Genomic DNA, 16,628 nt, shown 5'->3' with positions numbered 1-16,628 from the left:
AGCTGACACGTATTTCATTTTTCAGTTGGTTCAATTTTTTCTTTTCTTTTATGTTTTGCTACTGGTTTTTCAACATAATACAACGCTGATCCCCATATACATGTACATACACTCATCCCTATGAGAGTATACACGCACATTGTATCTTTATGAGCACCTCCGAGATACCGAGCTGACACAACATCTTGAAATTGACGAAGTCAATCGAGGCTTCTTGATAGTCAACTTTGATACGCACATAAACACATGCACTCACCGTCGTGAGCGCATGCACACACAGGGAAAAAATTATATGAGACCAGGTCTTACGGTTAGCAGGTGAGACCCGCCCTGATGGATGACACGTGACATTCACAAATCACAAAGCATCTAATCTCTCCCCCCTGATTTCAGGTGGGGGGTGGGGTAGATGCTTTGTGATTTGTGAATGCCACGTGTCATCCATCAGGATGAGTCTCACCTGCTAACCCGTGAGACCTGGTCTCATAGAATTCTTTTCTGCACGCGCACCCTATCTCTCTGAGCACGTCCGAGATATTGAGTCAGTACAACATCTTAAGATCGATGAAGTCATTGCAGACGTCTTTGTAGTTGACATTGATGCCACATACACACATACATTCACCACTACGAACGCATAAACGCACATCCTATCTCTACGAGCACCTTCGAGATATTAAGTCGACACAACATCTTAACATTGACGAAGGCATCACAAGCATCTTCTTAGTCGACGTTGATGCCCACGTACACATAGATACTCTCACCCTATGAATGCATGCACGCACACCCTACCTCTCTGAGCACCTTTGAGATTCTGAGCCGACACAACATCTTGAGATTGACGAAGTCACATAGGCGTCTTCGTAGACGATGTTGATGCCCACGTTCACGCACATACATGCATCCTACGAACGCACACACGCACACCTTACCTCTATGAGCACCTCTGAGATACTGGGTCGGCACAACATTTTGAGATTGATGAAGTCACCACAGGCGCCTTCGTAGTCGACGGGAACGTCTCCTCCACTGAACAAACATCGCTGAAAAGCCTGAAATAAATCCATGAAAATACAAGTACTAGCCTCAGTCTAGGACTTGAAGGCTGATGGGCCAATACAACCACAAGAAAGCTAACCATGTGAGCTACGCGCAGATCACGCTACAGGTTTTTTAATGAGTGTTGGTTTGGTTGGTTCACTGCATTGACTTAGTGTCAAAAAGGAATACACCACTTAGACCGAACCTCCCTCCTCTTCCGAGAACGTCACACATTTATTCTTCCCCGCATCCAATCTCTCTTATTTTCTTCTCAACCTGCACATGTTCCCTCCTCTACTGTCGCCACCTATCCTCACGATGTAGGCCTCGTTCTCCCTGCTGCCGCCAACGGCTCCCTCCCCCTCTGTTGCCTTCCCATGGCTCCCCTTTCCCTCTCCTCTTATGGGAGAGGTGTGTCTACGGAGGTGGCGCCTGAATCAACGGGATATAGGAAGAAATGCACTCATACTGGATCGATGACCAGGATGATGGTTCCCTAGGAGATGCACATCGGCAACCTTGACCAATGGAGCCGCACCACTGTTGGAACCGTGGCCTCTCCCCCGAACCCTAGCTAGCCCTAGCTCTCCCTCTCTCGCTCTCTCTGCGCACGAACGACAGAAGCAGGAGGAGGAAGATGATCAGAGGAGACAGTGGACACAGGGGTTTTTCCGGCGCACGTACGCCTTCTCCTTTCCTCGAGCACGAACTCGACCGTGTCAACAAGATACAGAGAGGATCCAGGGCTTTATACCCGCGAGCACCGGCCTGCGCCACGCCTCGCACCAACTCGCACACCCACTCCCCCACGTCCCGCACGCTCTGGCTGCGCCCGCGCATCGCGCCCGACGCGGTCCACACCTCCCCTTTGCTCGCTAACAACACTGCGTGGCCCCGCGCACGCACACGTGAGCTCACGCACACACACACACCTACGCTCGGTCGCGCACACACGCACCCGAGCCCTGCCGCGGGCCGAACCCGACGCGGCCACTGCACGCACGCACGCGCACACCGCGCCTCGGGCACGCCACGGCTTATTGCCAACACACCCCCCCTAAGCCGTGGCCTAGAGGAGGCCGTTGTCCTCGACGTCGGCGTTCACCAGCATCGCCTGCTCCGCCGCCGGCGCCCTCCGCAGCTCCGGGCAGTCGCGCTTGAAGTGGCCGCGCTCGTCACACTTGTAGCAGCGGCCCTTCTTGTTGCCGCCGTCCCGCGTCGCCACACTGCGCGCGTCATCGTCATCGTCCCGAGCCCCGCCGTGACGCCGCTCCCGCGCCCGCCACTGCGCCGCAGTGTACAGGAGCTGGTCGTCCTGGCGCTCGCCGCTGCTTTGCCCGTGGCGCCGCACGCGCTCGTCAAATGCGCGCAGCCGCCCGAGCGCCTCATCGTAGGTGAGCTCCTCCAGCACGCAAAATTGCTCGATGCCGGCGACGACGGGGAAGAGGCGGTCCGGGACAGTGTCCAGGAGCTTCTTCACCAGCTCCGTGTCCCCCAGCGTCTCCCCCAGCCCCGCGAACCGCGCCGCCATGCCTGCAAGCCTTCCTGCGTACGCGTCCAGCTGCTCGCCCTCCTCCATCTTCATCCGGTCCAGCTCGCCGCGCAGCGTCGCCCTCCTCGCCGCGCGCACCCGCTCGGCGCCGACGAACCGCACCGACAGGGAGTCCCATACCTCCCTGGCAGTGGGTTTCGTCGCCACCGAGAGCAATACGTCCTCCGGCAGCCCCTGCAAGATCAGTGCCCGCGCCGTCTTGCACTTCTTGTTGTTCACCGGCGAGTCGCCCGGCACCACTGCTTCCCACAGCGCGTGGGCATCAAGGATGGCCTGCGCCTTGATCGCCCACACGGTGTAGCCGTCCGGCAAGAGCATCGGCATCCCCATGGGCACCGACCCGCCCGTGCCGCCGCCGTGTGGAACCAGCGCCATCACCGCCGGCGAGCTCCCTCACCTATCGCTCTGATGCCAATTGTTGGAACCGTGGCCTCTCCCCCGAACCCTAGCTAGCCCTAGTTCTCCCTCTCTCGCTCTCTCTGCGCATGAACGACAGAAGTAGGAGGAGGAAGATGATCAGAGGAGACAGTGGACACATGGGTTTTTCCGGCGCACGTACGCCTTCTCCTTTCCTCGAGCACGAACTCGACCGTGTCAACAAGATACAGGGAGGATCGAGGGCTTTATACCCGCGAGCACCGGCCTGCCAGGCCACGCCTCGCACCAACTCGCACACCCACTCCCCCACGTCCCGCGCGCTCTGGCCGTGCCCGCGCATCGCGCCCGAACGCGATCGCCACGGCCACCCCGCGCGCCCGACGCGGTCCACACCTCCCCTTTGCTCGCTAACAACACCGCGTGGCCCCGCGCACGCACACGTGAGCTCACGCACACACACACACCTACGCTCGGTCGCGCACACACGCACCCGAGCCCTGCCGCGGGCCCAACCCGACGCGGCCACTGCACGCACGCACGCGCACACCGCGCCCCGGGCACGCCGCGGCTTATTGCCAACAACCACAACATCGTCTTCTTGAACCTCTTCTCTAGGAAAGACGCGCATCGACGGTGGCTGTGTAACGGTGACAGCGGCTAGCGCCCTCTTCCCAGCATCTTCTCCCACCGGATGGCTATGTCAACTGGATTTTGGTTGCCTTGGTCACGAGTATCCGGCAACCCACTGCTTGTTGTTTGGTCGATATCCGCTTTACTTGATCTAACTTCGCATCGAGCACCAGTTCTTCTTGCTCCAATACAAGAACTAAAAGTAATACTTTGGTTTTTTGTATTAGATGGTTTGAGTGGTCTTCTTCTTTGAGTTCAATGTAAAATAGCTAAGGTTGCAAGTGAATGAGTGGATCCAGCATCTTGCAGTGAGTAGCGGCTTCAGGTGTGATTTCAATTCAACCTTTTGCATCTACCCAAATAATATTTCTTGAATATTTTATACACTATTTGCATGCCATTTTAGTGGGTTTAGATTACCATGGGTACGTCTGCTTTACACACATCATTCTTCTTCTTTCATTTATACAGATTAGAGGAGGGAGGAAAGGTACTATATTTAAAGTTGATTAGGCAACAAGAATCCTATTTGATTTAACCAATGCCTTCAAATGTTGCCCATATTTCATTTTCAGATACTCTCTCTCTCTCTCTCTCTCAACATTGATTTATAATTTCCCATTGAAGTGTATCTACCCTTATATACTCCTTCAACGGTCTTTTTGAATTAATTAGGATTTTTGGGTTGATTGGTGGCTAAACTTAGAGATGAATTGTCTGCGTGCTTGCTTGGCACTCTTCCTAGCCTCAAGACATCACGAAGTAGGCGATCTCCTTGCCCTTACAAACTCCTTGGTTCAACTCCACAATCTTGTCGAAGGCTCCCAAGTGACACCTAGCCAATCTAGGAGACACCACTCTCCAAGAAGTAACAAATGGTGCGTTGATGATGAACTCCTTGCTCTTGTGCTTCGAATGATAGTCTCCCCAACACTCAACTCTCTCATAGGTTTTGGATCTGGTAGAAAGAAGATTTGAGTGGAAAGCAACTTGGGGAAGGCTAGAGATCAAGATTCATATGGTAGGAATGGAATATCTTGGCCTCAACACATGAGTAGGTGGTTCTCTCTCAGAAATGGTAAGTTGGAAGTGTAGGTTCATTCTGATGGCTCTCTCCACGAATGAAGAGGAGGTGGAGGGGTATATATATCCTCCACACAAAATCTAACCGTTACACACAATTAACAAAACTCGGTGGGACCGAATCGTTAAACTCGGTCGGACCGATTTAGTAAACCTAGTGACCGTTAGTGATTTTCGGTGGGACTGACATGCATCTCGGTGAGACCGATTCGGTTAGGGTTAGGGCATAACGTAATCTCGGTAAGACCGATTACACAAACTCGGTGAGACCGATTGGTAATAAGCTTTCCAGAGAGTTGGTCAGGTAAACTCGGTGGGACCGATTTGCTCTTTTCGGTGAGACCGAAATGTTACAAAAAGGAAACAGAGAGTTTACATTGCAATCTCGGTGGGACCGATCGCTCACTTCGGTTAGACCAAAACGTTACGAAGGGAAACAGAGAGATTACAACCCCATCTCGGTGAGACCGAGATCCCTATCGGTAAGACCGATTTGCTTAGGGTTTGTGGCAGTGGCTATGACTTTTGGAATCGGTGGCGCCGGATAGGAAGAATCGGTGAGACCGATTTTGGCTTTGGGTTTAGGCCATTTGTGGATGTGGGAAAGTAGTTGAGGGTTTTGGAGCATATCACTAAGCACATGAAGCAAGAGGCTCATTAAGCAACACCTCATCCCTCCTTGATAGTATTGGCTTTTCCTATAGACTCAATGTGATCTTGGATCACTAAAATGTAAAATGAAGAGTCTTGAGCTTTTGAGCTTGAGCCAATCCTTTGTCCTTAGTATTTTGAGGGATCCACTTTCATCATCCATGCCATGCCATTCATTGAGCTTTCCTGAAATAATAGTCTTGGAATAGCATTAGCTCAATGAGCTATATGTTGTTATGAATTACCAAAACCACCTCGGAATAGTTGCATTTTCAATCTCCCCCTTTTTGGTAATTGATGACAACATATAGATCAAAGCTTCGACAAATGATAATAAGATTGAATAACATAGTCGCTTTGAGAAGTATGTGATAAGCAAGAGCTCTCCCTAAATCTGTGCATGGGTTAAGATTTGCTTTGGACTGCAAATGCATGATGGATTAGGCTCATGGGTTACTCTTCCATGTCACATACATCTTGGTGGAGCACTCAAAATAATAAACAATGAATACATGCACTCATCACCAAGCATAGTGAGTGATCACATAAGATAGATAGGATAATATCAAGCATGCATAAGTGTAGCTTATGATCAAACACATGATCATCAATGTCTCACAAGCATAGTATCTCAACCAAAAGCAAACAAAGTTTAAAAAACACCAAATAAAGCAAGAGAGAACAAAAGCAACACACACTCTCTCTCTCGAAGCCTATGATATATACATTTTTCTCCCCCTTTGGCAACAAGTTACCAAAAAGTTCATAGAAAATGCATAGTTCTAGATCGACTCTCGGGCTTGATCTTCTGGTGGTGGTGTTCTGATGACTCCTTGGACGAAGGCTTCAGTTGAAGTAGAGGGTGCTGGAGTGGATGCTGGAGCTGGTTACACTGGAACTGTAGGGGCAGTAGCTGGTGCTGAAGTTGTTGCTCTAGTGTCTGTCACTGGCACTGCAACTAACCTCTGGGCTCTGGGCACTCTGGCAAACACATTGGTGGTAGTCTTGCCCTGCTTCTCCTGCATGTCCTCCTGCAACTGCTCTACAACTGACTGAATCTCAGTTACTTTAACATCAAGGTCATGGAATTTGAGTTCCATGATTCTCTCAAGGCTCTCCTGATTCTGAGTAAGGGTGGCCAGTCCTTTCTCAATCCTTAGTGTAGATGCTATCAAGTAACCAAGCTGCTCCTGTTTGGTTTTCAAGAAATATTCAGATGCCTCCTCTTGAGTTGGCATCTTGGCAGCCTTCTCCTTCTTTGCCTTCTCCTTCTTCTCCTGAGCTTGAACTGATTGTGGATCATCTTCATTCATGACAACCTCATTGTCCTCAAAGTCTGGGTAAAGTGGAAAATGTTCCTTATCCAACTGATATTTCCCTGTGCCCATCTTTGAGTTGATCAATTCCTGAATCTGAGGTGCATATCCACAGCTCCTCTTCTGATCTGCTGCAGTCCTCTTGATTGTTTCAATTATTAGGCTCATGACTTTGAACTTCTGTGGCACATCAAACACATGTAGCATGTTGATGGCATGCCCTCTGATCATGTTATGGTCACCAGACTTGGGCAACAGAGTGTGCCTCAGAATCCAATTGATGGTTGGCAACCCTGACAGCAGAAAGTGAACTGATCCAAACTTGTGAGTCTCTACTGCCTTGTCTGGAATCTCCTTGTACATGTGAGCCATTGAATTGTGACCCAACTTCTTATTTGCATAAATGTCCAGGTCATCCTCATTTTACTTGGGGGCATTTATTAGACTTGCCCATTCTTCAACAGTGGATTGGTACCTTGTACCTTCAGACATCCAAACAATTCTACCATCTGGGTAAAAATGTGCTGTGGAGTAGAACTGCATGATAAGCTCATCATTCCAGTTGGTGAACTTCTGTCCAACAAAATCAGCAACTCCACAAGCAACAAAGCTTTTTTGTACTCCAGGATAGTGCTGCTCATTGTCCTTGATGTAGGTCCAGTCGACCCACCTCATGTCACAGACTATAGGCTTCTTGTCCAACAGAATTGTTTCATAAAAGTCCTGCTGTTCCTTTGTATGGAACCTGTAGTCAACAACAGTTCTTCTTCTTGAAGCATATGGATCTTCCATCCTCCACAGTCTCGGCCCTGAATCCTTCCTGATTCTCATGTCCTCAGCCATAGGATGGGCATCATTGTGATCTGGTATCTTGGGCTTAAGCTTTCTTAGGACCTGTCCTTCATCCTCATCTTCAGCAACATTGGGCACTGTGGCCTTGTTCTTCTCAGCAGCTGGAATACTCCTACTATTCCTCTTTGGAACTTGCTTGGCCTTGGAGGCAGCTTTGGGTGCTTCCTTGGGATTGGATGTTGCAGCCCCTGATCTGATTGCATCACCCATAAGCTTAGGTGCCTTAGGTGCTGGTGCAGCATCCTCTTCCTCTTCATCAGAACCCCTTCTCATAGAGGGCTTTCCAAGGACCTTGGCAGTTGTGGTTCTTGCTCTCTTCTTTTTCTTGTCCTGATCACCATCATCCTCTGATTCAATTGTGAACTTCATAGTTTCACCAGTGGGGACTTTCTGAGGTTTGGAAGAAGTGACTTTCTTCTCAGGTGCTTCTTTGGGTTGAGCCTGAGCTGGCACTTGAGTGGACTTTCTGGCCTTTGGCATTGGTGTCCTCTTGGCAGGAACTTTCTTCTTCAGACCTGGTTTAGTGCTATGTGCAGAGCCATATTCCTTCTTGAGCACCACTTTCTTGGAAGTGGCCTCATCTTCCTCAACTTTGTAATCTTCATCCTCTGAATCTGAGGTTCTTTTCCTCCTTTGCCTAGTTGCAGCCTTAGGCAAATTGCTAGGAGTACTTCTGCTCCCTTCATCTGTAGTTGAGGGACTAGTGCCCTCACTCAAGTCCATCTGCTCTTCTGACCTTTTCTGGCTGTCACTCTGATCTGACATACTGCAAAAGCTGACTGCTGACCCTGTGAAGAGTTATAGATGAGATAGAATAGATGAGCATCACAAAATGCAGAGTTTTTTCCAGAAGAATGATTCAAAAGTTCAGTTTTAATTTTCCACAGAAAGCATTTCGGATCAACCGATTTTCAAACTCGGTGATATCAAAGCAGTTTTGGAACCTAAATTGATGATCTTGGTTGGACCGAGTCACAGTTCGGTGGCACCAAGACTGCTAGGGTTTCACAGAATCCTCAAATCGGTCGCACCGATTAGTAATTTTCGGTCAGACCGAGAGTCACTAGTGCAATGGCATAAGCTAAATCGGTGAGACCGAGTTTTTCAACTCGGTGGGTCCGAGATGGTTTCAGCGGAAACCTAACCCTAAAAATTTGAATCTCATCTAATCTATGAACTACTTTGGCTGGATAGAAGAGTTTCAATCGTGGTAAGATTCAATAAAAATACAATGTGCTAGGAATCAGACGTGGATAGCACAAAGATCAAGTCCATACCCTAACTTGGCGGTGGACTTGCTACGGCGGCAACGGTGGGGACGAAATCTGTTGACGGCGGCGGAGACCAGTGACAGGAGGCTGCTAGCGACGAGGAGACGATCCGGAGACCTCCGATGGCAGAGTGAGCTGTTGCGCGGGCAAAGGGTTTTGGAGAAATTTTCAAAATTTTGCCCGTGGCTATATATAGCCCGACCCTGTCAGTGTGACCGAGTGGAACAACTCGGTGGCACCGAGATGCATAACTGTGTTCAGTTACAGCAAATCGGTGAGACCGAGAAGTTCAAATCAGTTGCACCAAGATTGAAAACTCAGATCAACTTGGTGATCTCGGTAGGACCGAAATGGAGGAATCGGTCAGACCGAGAATCACAAAGTGGTTTTGGAAGTTTAAGTCTATGACGAATCGGGGACTCCGAGTGCTCCTCACACAGAGTGGTTCGAATCTGACTTGATCAAATTTTGTGATGTAGCAGGAACAGAGTTTGAGATGAGAAAAACATAGATAGCTAAAGAAGGTTCTTAGGCATTCTTGTCCATCCACTTGGCAAAAAGAAAATAACCAAACAATCAAAACAACAAGTGGATGTCCTTGAATGAGTAAAATATGCACCAACATGCTCACACAATAAGATGTCAAATGAAATATGTGGCAAAGCATGCACAACCAATTCTAGCATCTATCAAACAATTGGCGATGACTAGGTCATCTATATATGAGTATATTGACTTAGAGTCAAATGAGAACATTTGATCATAGGTCATACTCATCGTTTAAGCTCAAGTGGGGTTACCACTTTTACATAATGCATTGATGTGTTCACACCATTAGAGTTGCTTTGACTCAATTCTTAGAGTTAAGCTCCCCCTAGATGTGAGATCCCCCCTTAGAGGGATGAACTAACCTTGGGTTTTGTCGATGATGACTTCATGTAGGTGTTGAAGATGTGGATGCTCAATGTTGGTGTAGATCATTTGGAGCAATCCTTTGGAGTGAGTTGCACTTTCAACTTACCTACATGGGTTAGTCCCACAAGGAACAAACAAGAATATCCATAGACATAGAGTGATGCACACACAAGATGATGTCCATGAAATCATTAGGTTACCTTGTCCCTTGCCTTACCAACATGAGGGTTTGTGACTCCTTGAACTAGTGCAAGATGTGGAAGTTGATTGCACTTGTTCTTGCCAAAATGATATGAGTGAAGAATGTTGGCGGAGTCACCCTCAAGAACTCTCTAGTTCTTCTTCTTCGGGATCCACATCATCTTGATGGGAATCCTTGGAGTTGTAGTTGTACTTGATGAAGTAGAACTTGACGTAGTCTTGGGGACCCACTTGAACGAGGCTTTAGGTGCTTCTTCAAATGCATCAATCTCTTCTTGAAGCTTGTCCTTGCCTTTGTTCTTGTGGTCTTGTGGTGGAAGATCATCTTGAGCTTGTGTTCCCTTGAAGGAAGTAGGATCATACTTCTCTTGTTGAGGAACAAACTTCGTCTTGGGGTATTGATCTTCTTCCCACTCAACTCCATTGGCATTGAACTTTCGTTCAAAACCAACACCTTGATTCTTCCGGTGCCTTCCTTGCTTGCGTACAATTTCCTCGAATTGCTTACTCCCGGCAAGGCTCTTGTAAACACCTTTCTCTATAATTCCCTTCAATAAGCTATTTTCTTGCTCAAGTGTAACTTGGCTAAGAGAATCATTAGTGGAATCAAGAGAACTACTAGAAGCAACAATATTGGATTTGACATTATTATTGTTACTACTAGAGGAAGTATCTTTCTTGTACTTGTTACTAGACTTGACTTGAGGCATGTAAGTAGATAAGAGTAAACGCTTGGCAATGTAAGAAGAACTTTTCTTGCGGAGATCATCATTGATTGCTTTTAAGAACTCATGCTCTTGCTCAAGATTGAGCTTTTCAAAGCGTAACTTCTCATGAGCCCTTAAAAGTTCTCGATGATCTTCGTAGATAGTTTCATGAGCTAACTTAAGAGAGTTTAGTTCTTTAGTTAGAAGCTCAATCTTCTCCTTATCATTGTCATTCGTTTTATCTTGATTAGCATGATTAATTGACGTTTCATCATAGTATTCATCACTAGAGTTGTCAACAAGTAAATCATCATCCACAAGCAAGTCATCTTCATCACTATTGAAATCAACATACTCAGGATGTGTTACCTTTGGACCTTTGGCCATGAAGCATCTTCCAACACCTTCATTTGGTGAGTCAAATATGTCGTAGGAGTTGGTTGACACAAGTGCTAGACCGGCAACACCTTCATCTTGAGTATATTCGGAGTCGGAGTGATAGCTTCTCTCGGAGTGATTGTCGGAGTCGGAGCCGGATACCCATTCACCAACATGAGCTTGATGTCTTCGTTTTGTGTAGCTCCTTGATGACTTGTCCTTCCTTTCCGAATCCTTGCTTCTCCGTGAGGGTCTTCGTTCATAACGATCATCTCTACTCCTCCTCTCTCTTGGTGGTGATTCTTCTCTTTTGCTCCTTCTTCTTGGAGAATCTTCTCTTCTTTTGTAGGGTGCCGTACACTCATTGGAGTAGTGTCCGGGTCTCCCACAATTGTAGCAATTGCGCTCACGACTAGAAGATCTCTTGTCATTGTAAGACCTTGACTTGGAGCTTCTTTCTTTGCTTCTACTCTTGTAGAATTTGTTGAAGTTCTTCACCATTAAGCTCAATTCTTCATTGAAGGTTGGTTTCTCACTTGATGATGTGGGGGCTTCACTTGAGGCTTTGTAAGCACCACTTGACTTGTTGTGAAGTTCCTCCTTATCCTTGAGTGACATCTCATGAGCAACAATTCTTCCAATGACTTCCGTTGGCTTGAGATCTTTGTAGTTTGGCATCATTTGAATCAATGTGCACACGGTATCATACTTTCCATCCAATGCTCTTAGAATCTTCTTGATGATGAATTTGTCGGTCATCTCTTCACTCCCTAAGCCGGCAATCTCATTTGTGATAAGAGCAAGCCTAGAGTACATTTCAGCGACACCTTCACCATCCTTCATTTTGAACTTGTCAAGCTGACTTTGGAGCACATCCAACTTGGATTCCTTGACGGACTCGGTACCTTCATGCATATCAATCAAAGTATCCCAAATTTCCTTTGCATTCTCAAGACGGCTGATTTTGTTGAATTCTTCGGGGCACAATCCGTTGAAGATGATATCACAAGCTTGAGCGTTGTATTGCAGCATCTTCAATTCTTCCGCATTAGCTTCACGGTTCGGTTCTCTCCCATCAAAAATTCACCTTGCAAGCCAATACAAATAATTGCCCAAACGGCGGGGTTATGTCCAAGAATATGCATTTTCATCTTATGCTTCCAACTAGCAAAATTAGTACCATCAAAGTAAGGACCTCTACGGTGATAATTTCCCTCGCTAGACGCCATACTCTCCTAGGTTGTGAAACCAAGGCTATGACCACCAAAAGCTATGGAAATCAAAGCAAATGGAGACCAAAGCTCTGATACCACTTGTAGGACCTTGAAGTATGTCTAGAGGGGGGGGTGATTAGACTACTTGACCAATAAAAACTTAACCTTTTCCCAATTTTAGAGTTTGGCAGATTTTAGCTATTTTAGGACAAGTCAAGCAATCATCACACAATTCAAGCAAGCATGCAAAGAGTATATAGGCAGCGGAAATTAAAGCATGCAACTTGCAAGAAAGTAAAGGGAAGGGTTTGGAGGATTCAAACGCAATTGGAGACACGGATGTTTTTGGCGTGGTTCCGATAGGTGGTGCTATCGTACATCCACGTTGATGGAGACTTCAACCCACGAAGGGTAACGGCTGCGCGAGTCCACGGAGGGCTCCACCCACGAAGGGTCCACGAAGAAGCAACCTTGTCTATCCCACCATGGCCGTCGCCCACGAAGGACTTGCCTCACTAGCGGTAGATCTTCACGAAGTAGGCGATCTCCTTGCCCTTACAAACTCCTTGGTTCAACTCCACAATCTTGTCGGAGGCTCCCAAGTGACACCTAGCCAATCTAGGAGACACCACTCTCCAAGAAGTAACAAATGGTGCGTTGATGATGAACTCCTTGCTCTTGTGCTTCAAATGATAGTCTCCCCAACACTCAACTCTCTCTCATAGGTTTTGGATCTGGTGGAAAGAAGATTTGAGTGGAAAGCAACTTGGGGAAGGCTAGAGATCAAGATTCATATGGTAGGAATGGAATATCTTGGCCTCAACACATGAGTAGGTGGTTCTCTCTCAGAAATGGTAAGTTGGAAGTGTAGGTTCGTTCTGATGGCTCTCTCCACGAATGAAGAGGAGGTGGAGGGGTATATATAGCCTCCACACAAAATCTAACCGTTACACACAATTTACCAAACTCGGTGGGACCGAATCGTTAAACTCGGTCGGACCGATTTAGTAAACCTAGTGACCGTTAGTGATTTTCGGTGGGACTGACATGCATCTCGGTGAGACCGATTCGGTTAGGGTTAGGGCATAACGTAATCTCGGTAAGACCGATTACACAAACTCGGTGAGACCGATTTGGTAATAAGCTTTCCAGAGAGTTGGTCAGGTAAACTCGGTGGGACCGATTTGCTCTTTTCGGTGAGACCGAAATGTTACAAAAAGGAAACAGAGAGTTTACATTGCAATCTCGGTGGGACCGATCACTCACTTCGGTTAGACCCAAACGTTACGAAGGGAAACAGAGAGATTACAACCCCATCTCGGTGAGACCGAGATCCCTATCGGTAAGACCGATTTGCTTAGGGTTTGTGGCAGTGGCTATGACTTTTGGAATCGGTGGCGCCGGATAGGAAGAATCGGTGAGACCGATTTTGGCTTTGGGTTTAGGTCATTTGTGGATGTGGGAAAGTAGTTGAGTGTTTTGGAGCATATCACTAAGCACATGAAGCAAGAGGCTCATTAAGCAACACCTAATCCCTCCTTGATAGTATTGGCTTTTCCTATAGACTCAATGTCATCTTGGATCACTAAAATGTAAAATGAAGAGTCTTGAGCTTTTGAGCTTGAGCCAATCCTTTGTACTTAGTATTTTGAGGGATCCACTTTCATCATCCATGCCATGCCATTCATTGAGCTTTCCTGAAATAATAGTCTTGGAATAGCATTAGCTCAATGAGCTATATGTTGTTATGAATTACCAAAACCACCTCGGGATAGTTGCACTTTCACCAAGCCTCCCTCTAACTTGGTATTTTCTTGGTGAAATTTATTCTTTCTTTTTCAAAGAAAGAATAATAGCAAGATGCTTTGAGTTGTGAAGCAAACCCCTTCTACACCCTTCTGAAAATGCCCAAACAATTCTCATATTTTTTTGCACCCTTAGACAACCAGAAATGAACTCAAGATCCCCTAGCACTTTCCCATTTGAGACCCTCTTCCTCAAATGCATTTCTGACCCAAACCCTAGGTTGAATAGCAAGTACCCTAATGCTTGATATGTCATGACTCAAACTTGGTGAAGGTGATCACCCTAGTGACTAACAACACTCACCCAAAAATCAGCCCTAAACATCACTTCCTCCTCTCTCAACACAGCACAAACACCTTGCCGTGAGAAAAGCTCACAACTCACTTGTGCTGGCACCCAACTGCAGCCACACTTAGCACCTACTCACCACCCCTCTAGCTCCAAGACACGGCCAAATCCCTCCAGGGCCACCCAAGGGCTCACTAGCTAGGTGACCACAGGCTTGTCATGCCAAACACGCGTGCTACGTCGTGCCAAGCCACTAGCCATGAGGCCACCCCACCACTGCGCATCCTCGGCACTAAGAGCCATGTGCAGCAGCTCCAGCACGCGTCCCCACCCTCCCTAACCTCCAGCCCGCGCCACCCTGGACGACCCCCAGCGCCCGTGGCTCCGTCCACTGTTCGGCCGTGACCTGCATGATGTCACGATGCATAGGCCGACGCAAAGAGCTTTGGCGGCTTCCTTGTGGCCTCCTGAGGCCCGCCTGAGTCCCCACCAAGCTAGCCTTAGTTCGGCGCAGGCCTGGCTAGCCATCAACCCTGATCGTGGCGGCGCCAGGGCCCCTCCCTCATCCCAACCTATAAATAGAGACCCCTGGCCTCCATTTCAGCTCGCACCTTCTCCTCTCCCCCTCTTACCCATTACTGGGTGATACCCTCATGCCATCACGCCCTCCGCCCTTCTCCAAGACAATGTTCTCCCGCTGGTGAGCCTAGATTCATTTGGTCCACCCACTGCTCCCCAAGCCAAACTACCACCACAGTTCGTCTCCCCTTGCTCCACTAAGCACGCCCAACACCAGAGCCAGCTCAATTGAAGCCCCCTCACTGGAGTTCGAGCTCGACCAGAGATCACGCCGCCCGCGAGGAAGGAATGTTCGCCATCTGGCCACCTCGGAGAAGCTACGGGTACAAGAAGACCTGCCAGAGAGTGCTCGTTCCAGTGGGCCAACCCACAAAGGATACCATTCCCTCTCCTTGCCAGTGAGCCCTCGTCGGAGTTCCCCCGTGCCTCGGTCGGTTATTCTAAAAGAAAAGCTGATGGGTGGACCCCACCCATCAGTGACTCACTTACGACCCAAAGCGGTACGCTGGCCGTGGCGTATTTGGAAAATACGCCTTCGATGTGGCATGCCCTAGTTTTTTCTATTTTTAGTTTAAATCAATTTTAAATGCTTCTATTGACTTCACTATGACCATTAATAACTCCTAAACTATAGGTCCAAATCAATTGATTATTTTTGCATTATTTGTCGGATTTCAGGTTTCGCAAACCCTTGAGAGGTTCAAACTCTGGGGTGCGTGTGGAGATCTCAACCTGCCCAGCCTACCTACTCACTAATCTCACAGCCTATCGCGTCAAGCTCGAGAGGAAAGGAAGACACAACAGTTTACCCAGGTTCGGGCCACCTTGCGGTGTAAAACCCTACTCCCGCTTTGTGGTGGATTTGCCCCGAGGGGCTGAGGAAGAACTAGTACAATGGAGAACAGCCTCAGGAGGCATGTTCTTGAGCTCAAGTGAGCTGGTGAGGTGGTGAGGGTGGAATGGATCTGATCTGCCCGATCCCTTCCCCTTGGTGGAGGCTAGGTCCTATTTATAATGGCCTCGATCCTCTTCCCAAATGTAGGCGGGAAGTGATCCCACAATGGCCAATTTTGAAGGGAGACAACAAGTACGTCCTATCCTAACTAAAGTGGTCTTCGCCTGCAAAAGCCTCCGGTCATGACGCTGCGGTGGGCTCGGCAATGACCTCCATCCTGCCACCCTGGCGGTCTTGGTCTTGTTGCACCAGAACGGAAACCTTTGATTGATTCCTCGGGACTTTGCGCCTGCTGCTTGCCTCCTTTGCACCAAAGAGGAAACTGGTACTCTGCACTCTCCTGGTGCCCGCCTGGCCTTGGTCGTCATGGCTCACGTCAGCCAAACCTCGCGAGGTGAGCCTTGCATAGAAATCTCCGCTCCCCGGGAGCCAGCCTGAGGGGGCCGGTCCCCTTGGAGGTCTTGGCGTCATCCGCCTCGCGAGGGTCTTGAGTTGTTGATGCTAAAGTGGGCCATACCAGGCCGCCGATGGAGCCACGCCGTGGGCCACAGGCAGGCAAGTCTGTGTACCATCATATCCAGAACGCCGACGGTAGCCCCCAGGCCCAAGGCACGCTCGGGCTTGGCTTATGGCGGAAGCCAAAGGGCAAGTGCAGAGCGCCGTGGACCCTAACCACCTGCGGCCTTGGATAGTGCGTGGCGATTGATGGGATGTGGGCGTCTCCACTTCCCCATGCTGCCTTGAAATTCGTCCAACTTGACGATTCGATGCTGCATGCAGAAAAACATCATTGCGCGAGATCATGGAG

This window comes from Triticum aestivum, chromosome 2B, assembly GCF_018294505.1.
Source record: "Triticum aestivum cultivar Chinese Spring chromosome 2B, IWGSC CS RefSeq v2.1, whole genome shotgun sequence".
Taxonomy (NCBI): domain Eukaryota; kingdom Viridiplantae; phylum Streptophyta; class Magnoliopsida; order Poales; family Poaceae; genus Triticum; species Triticum aestivum.
The sequence above is the reverse complement of the archived record's forward strand: the minus strand, read 5'-3'. Positions refer to the sequence as shown.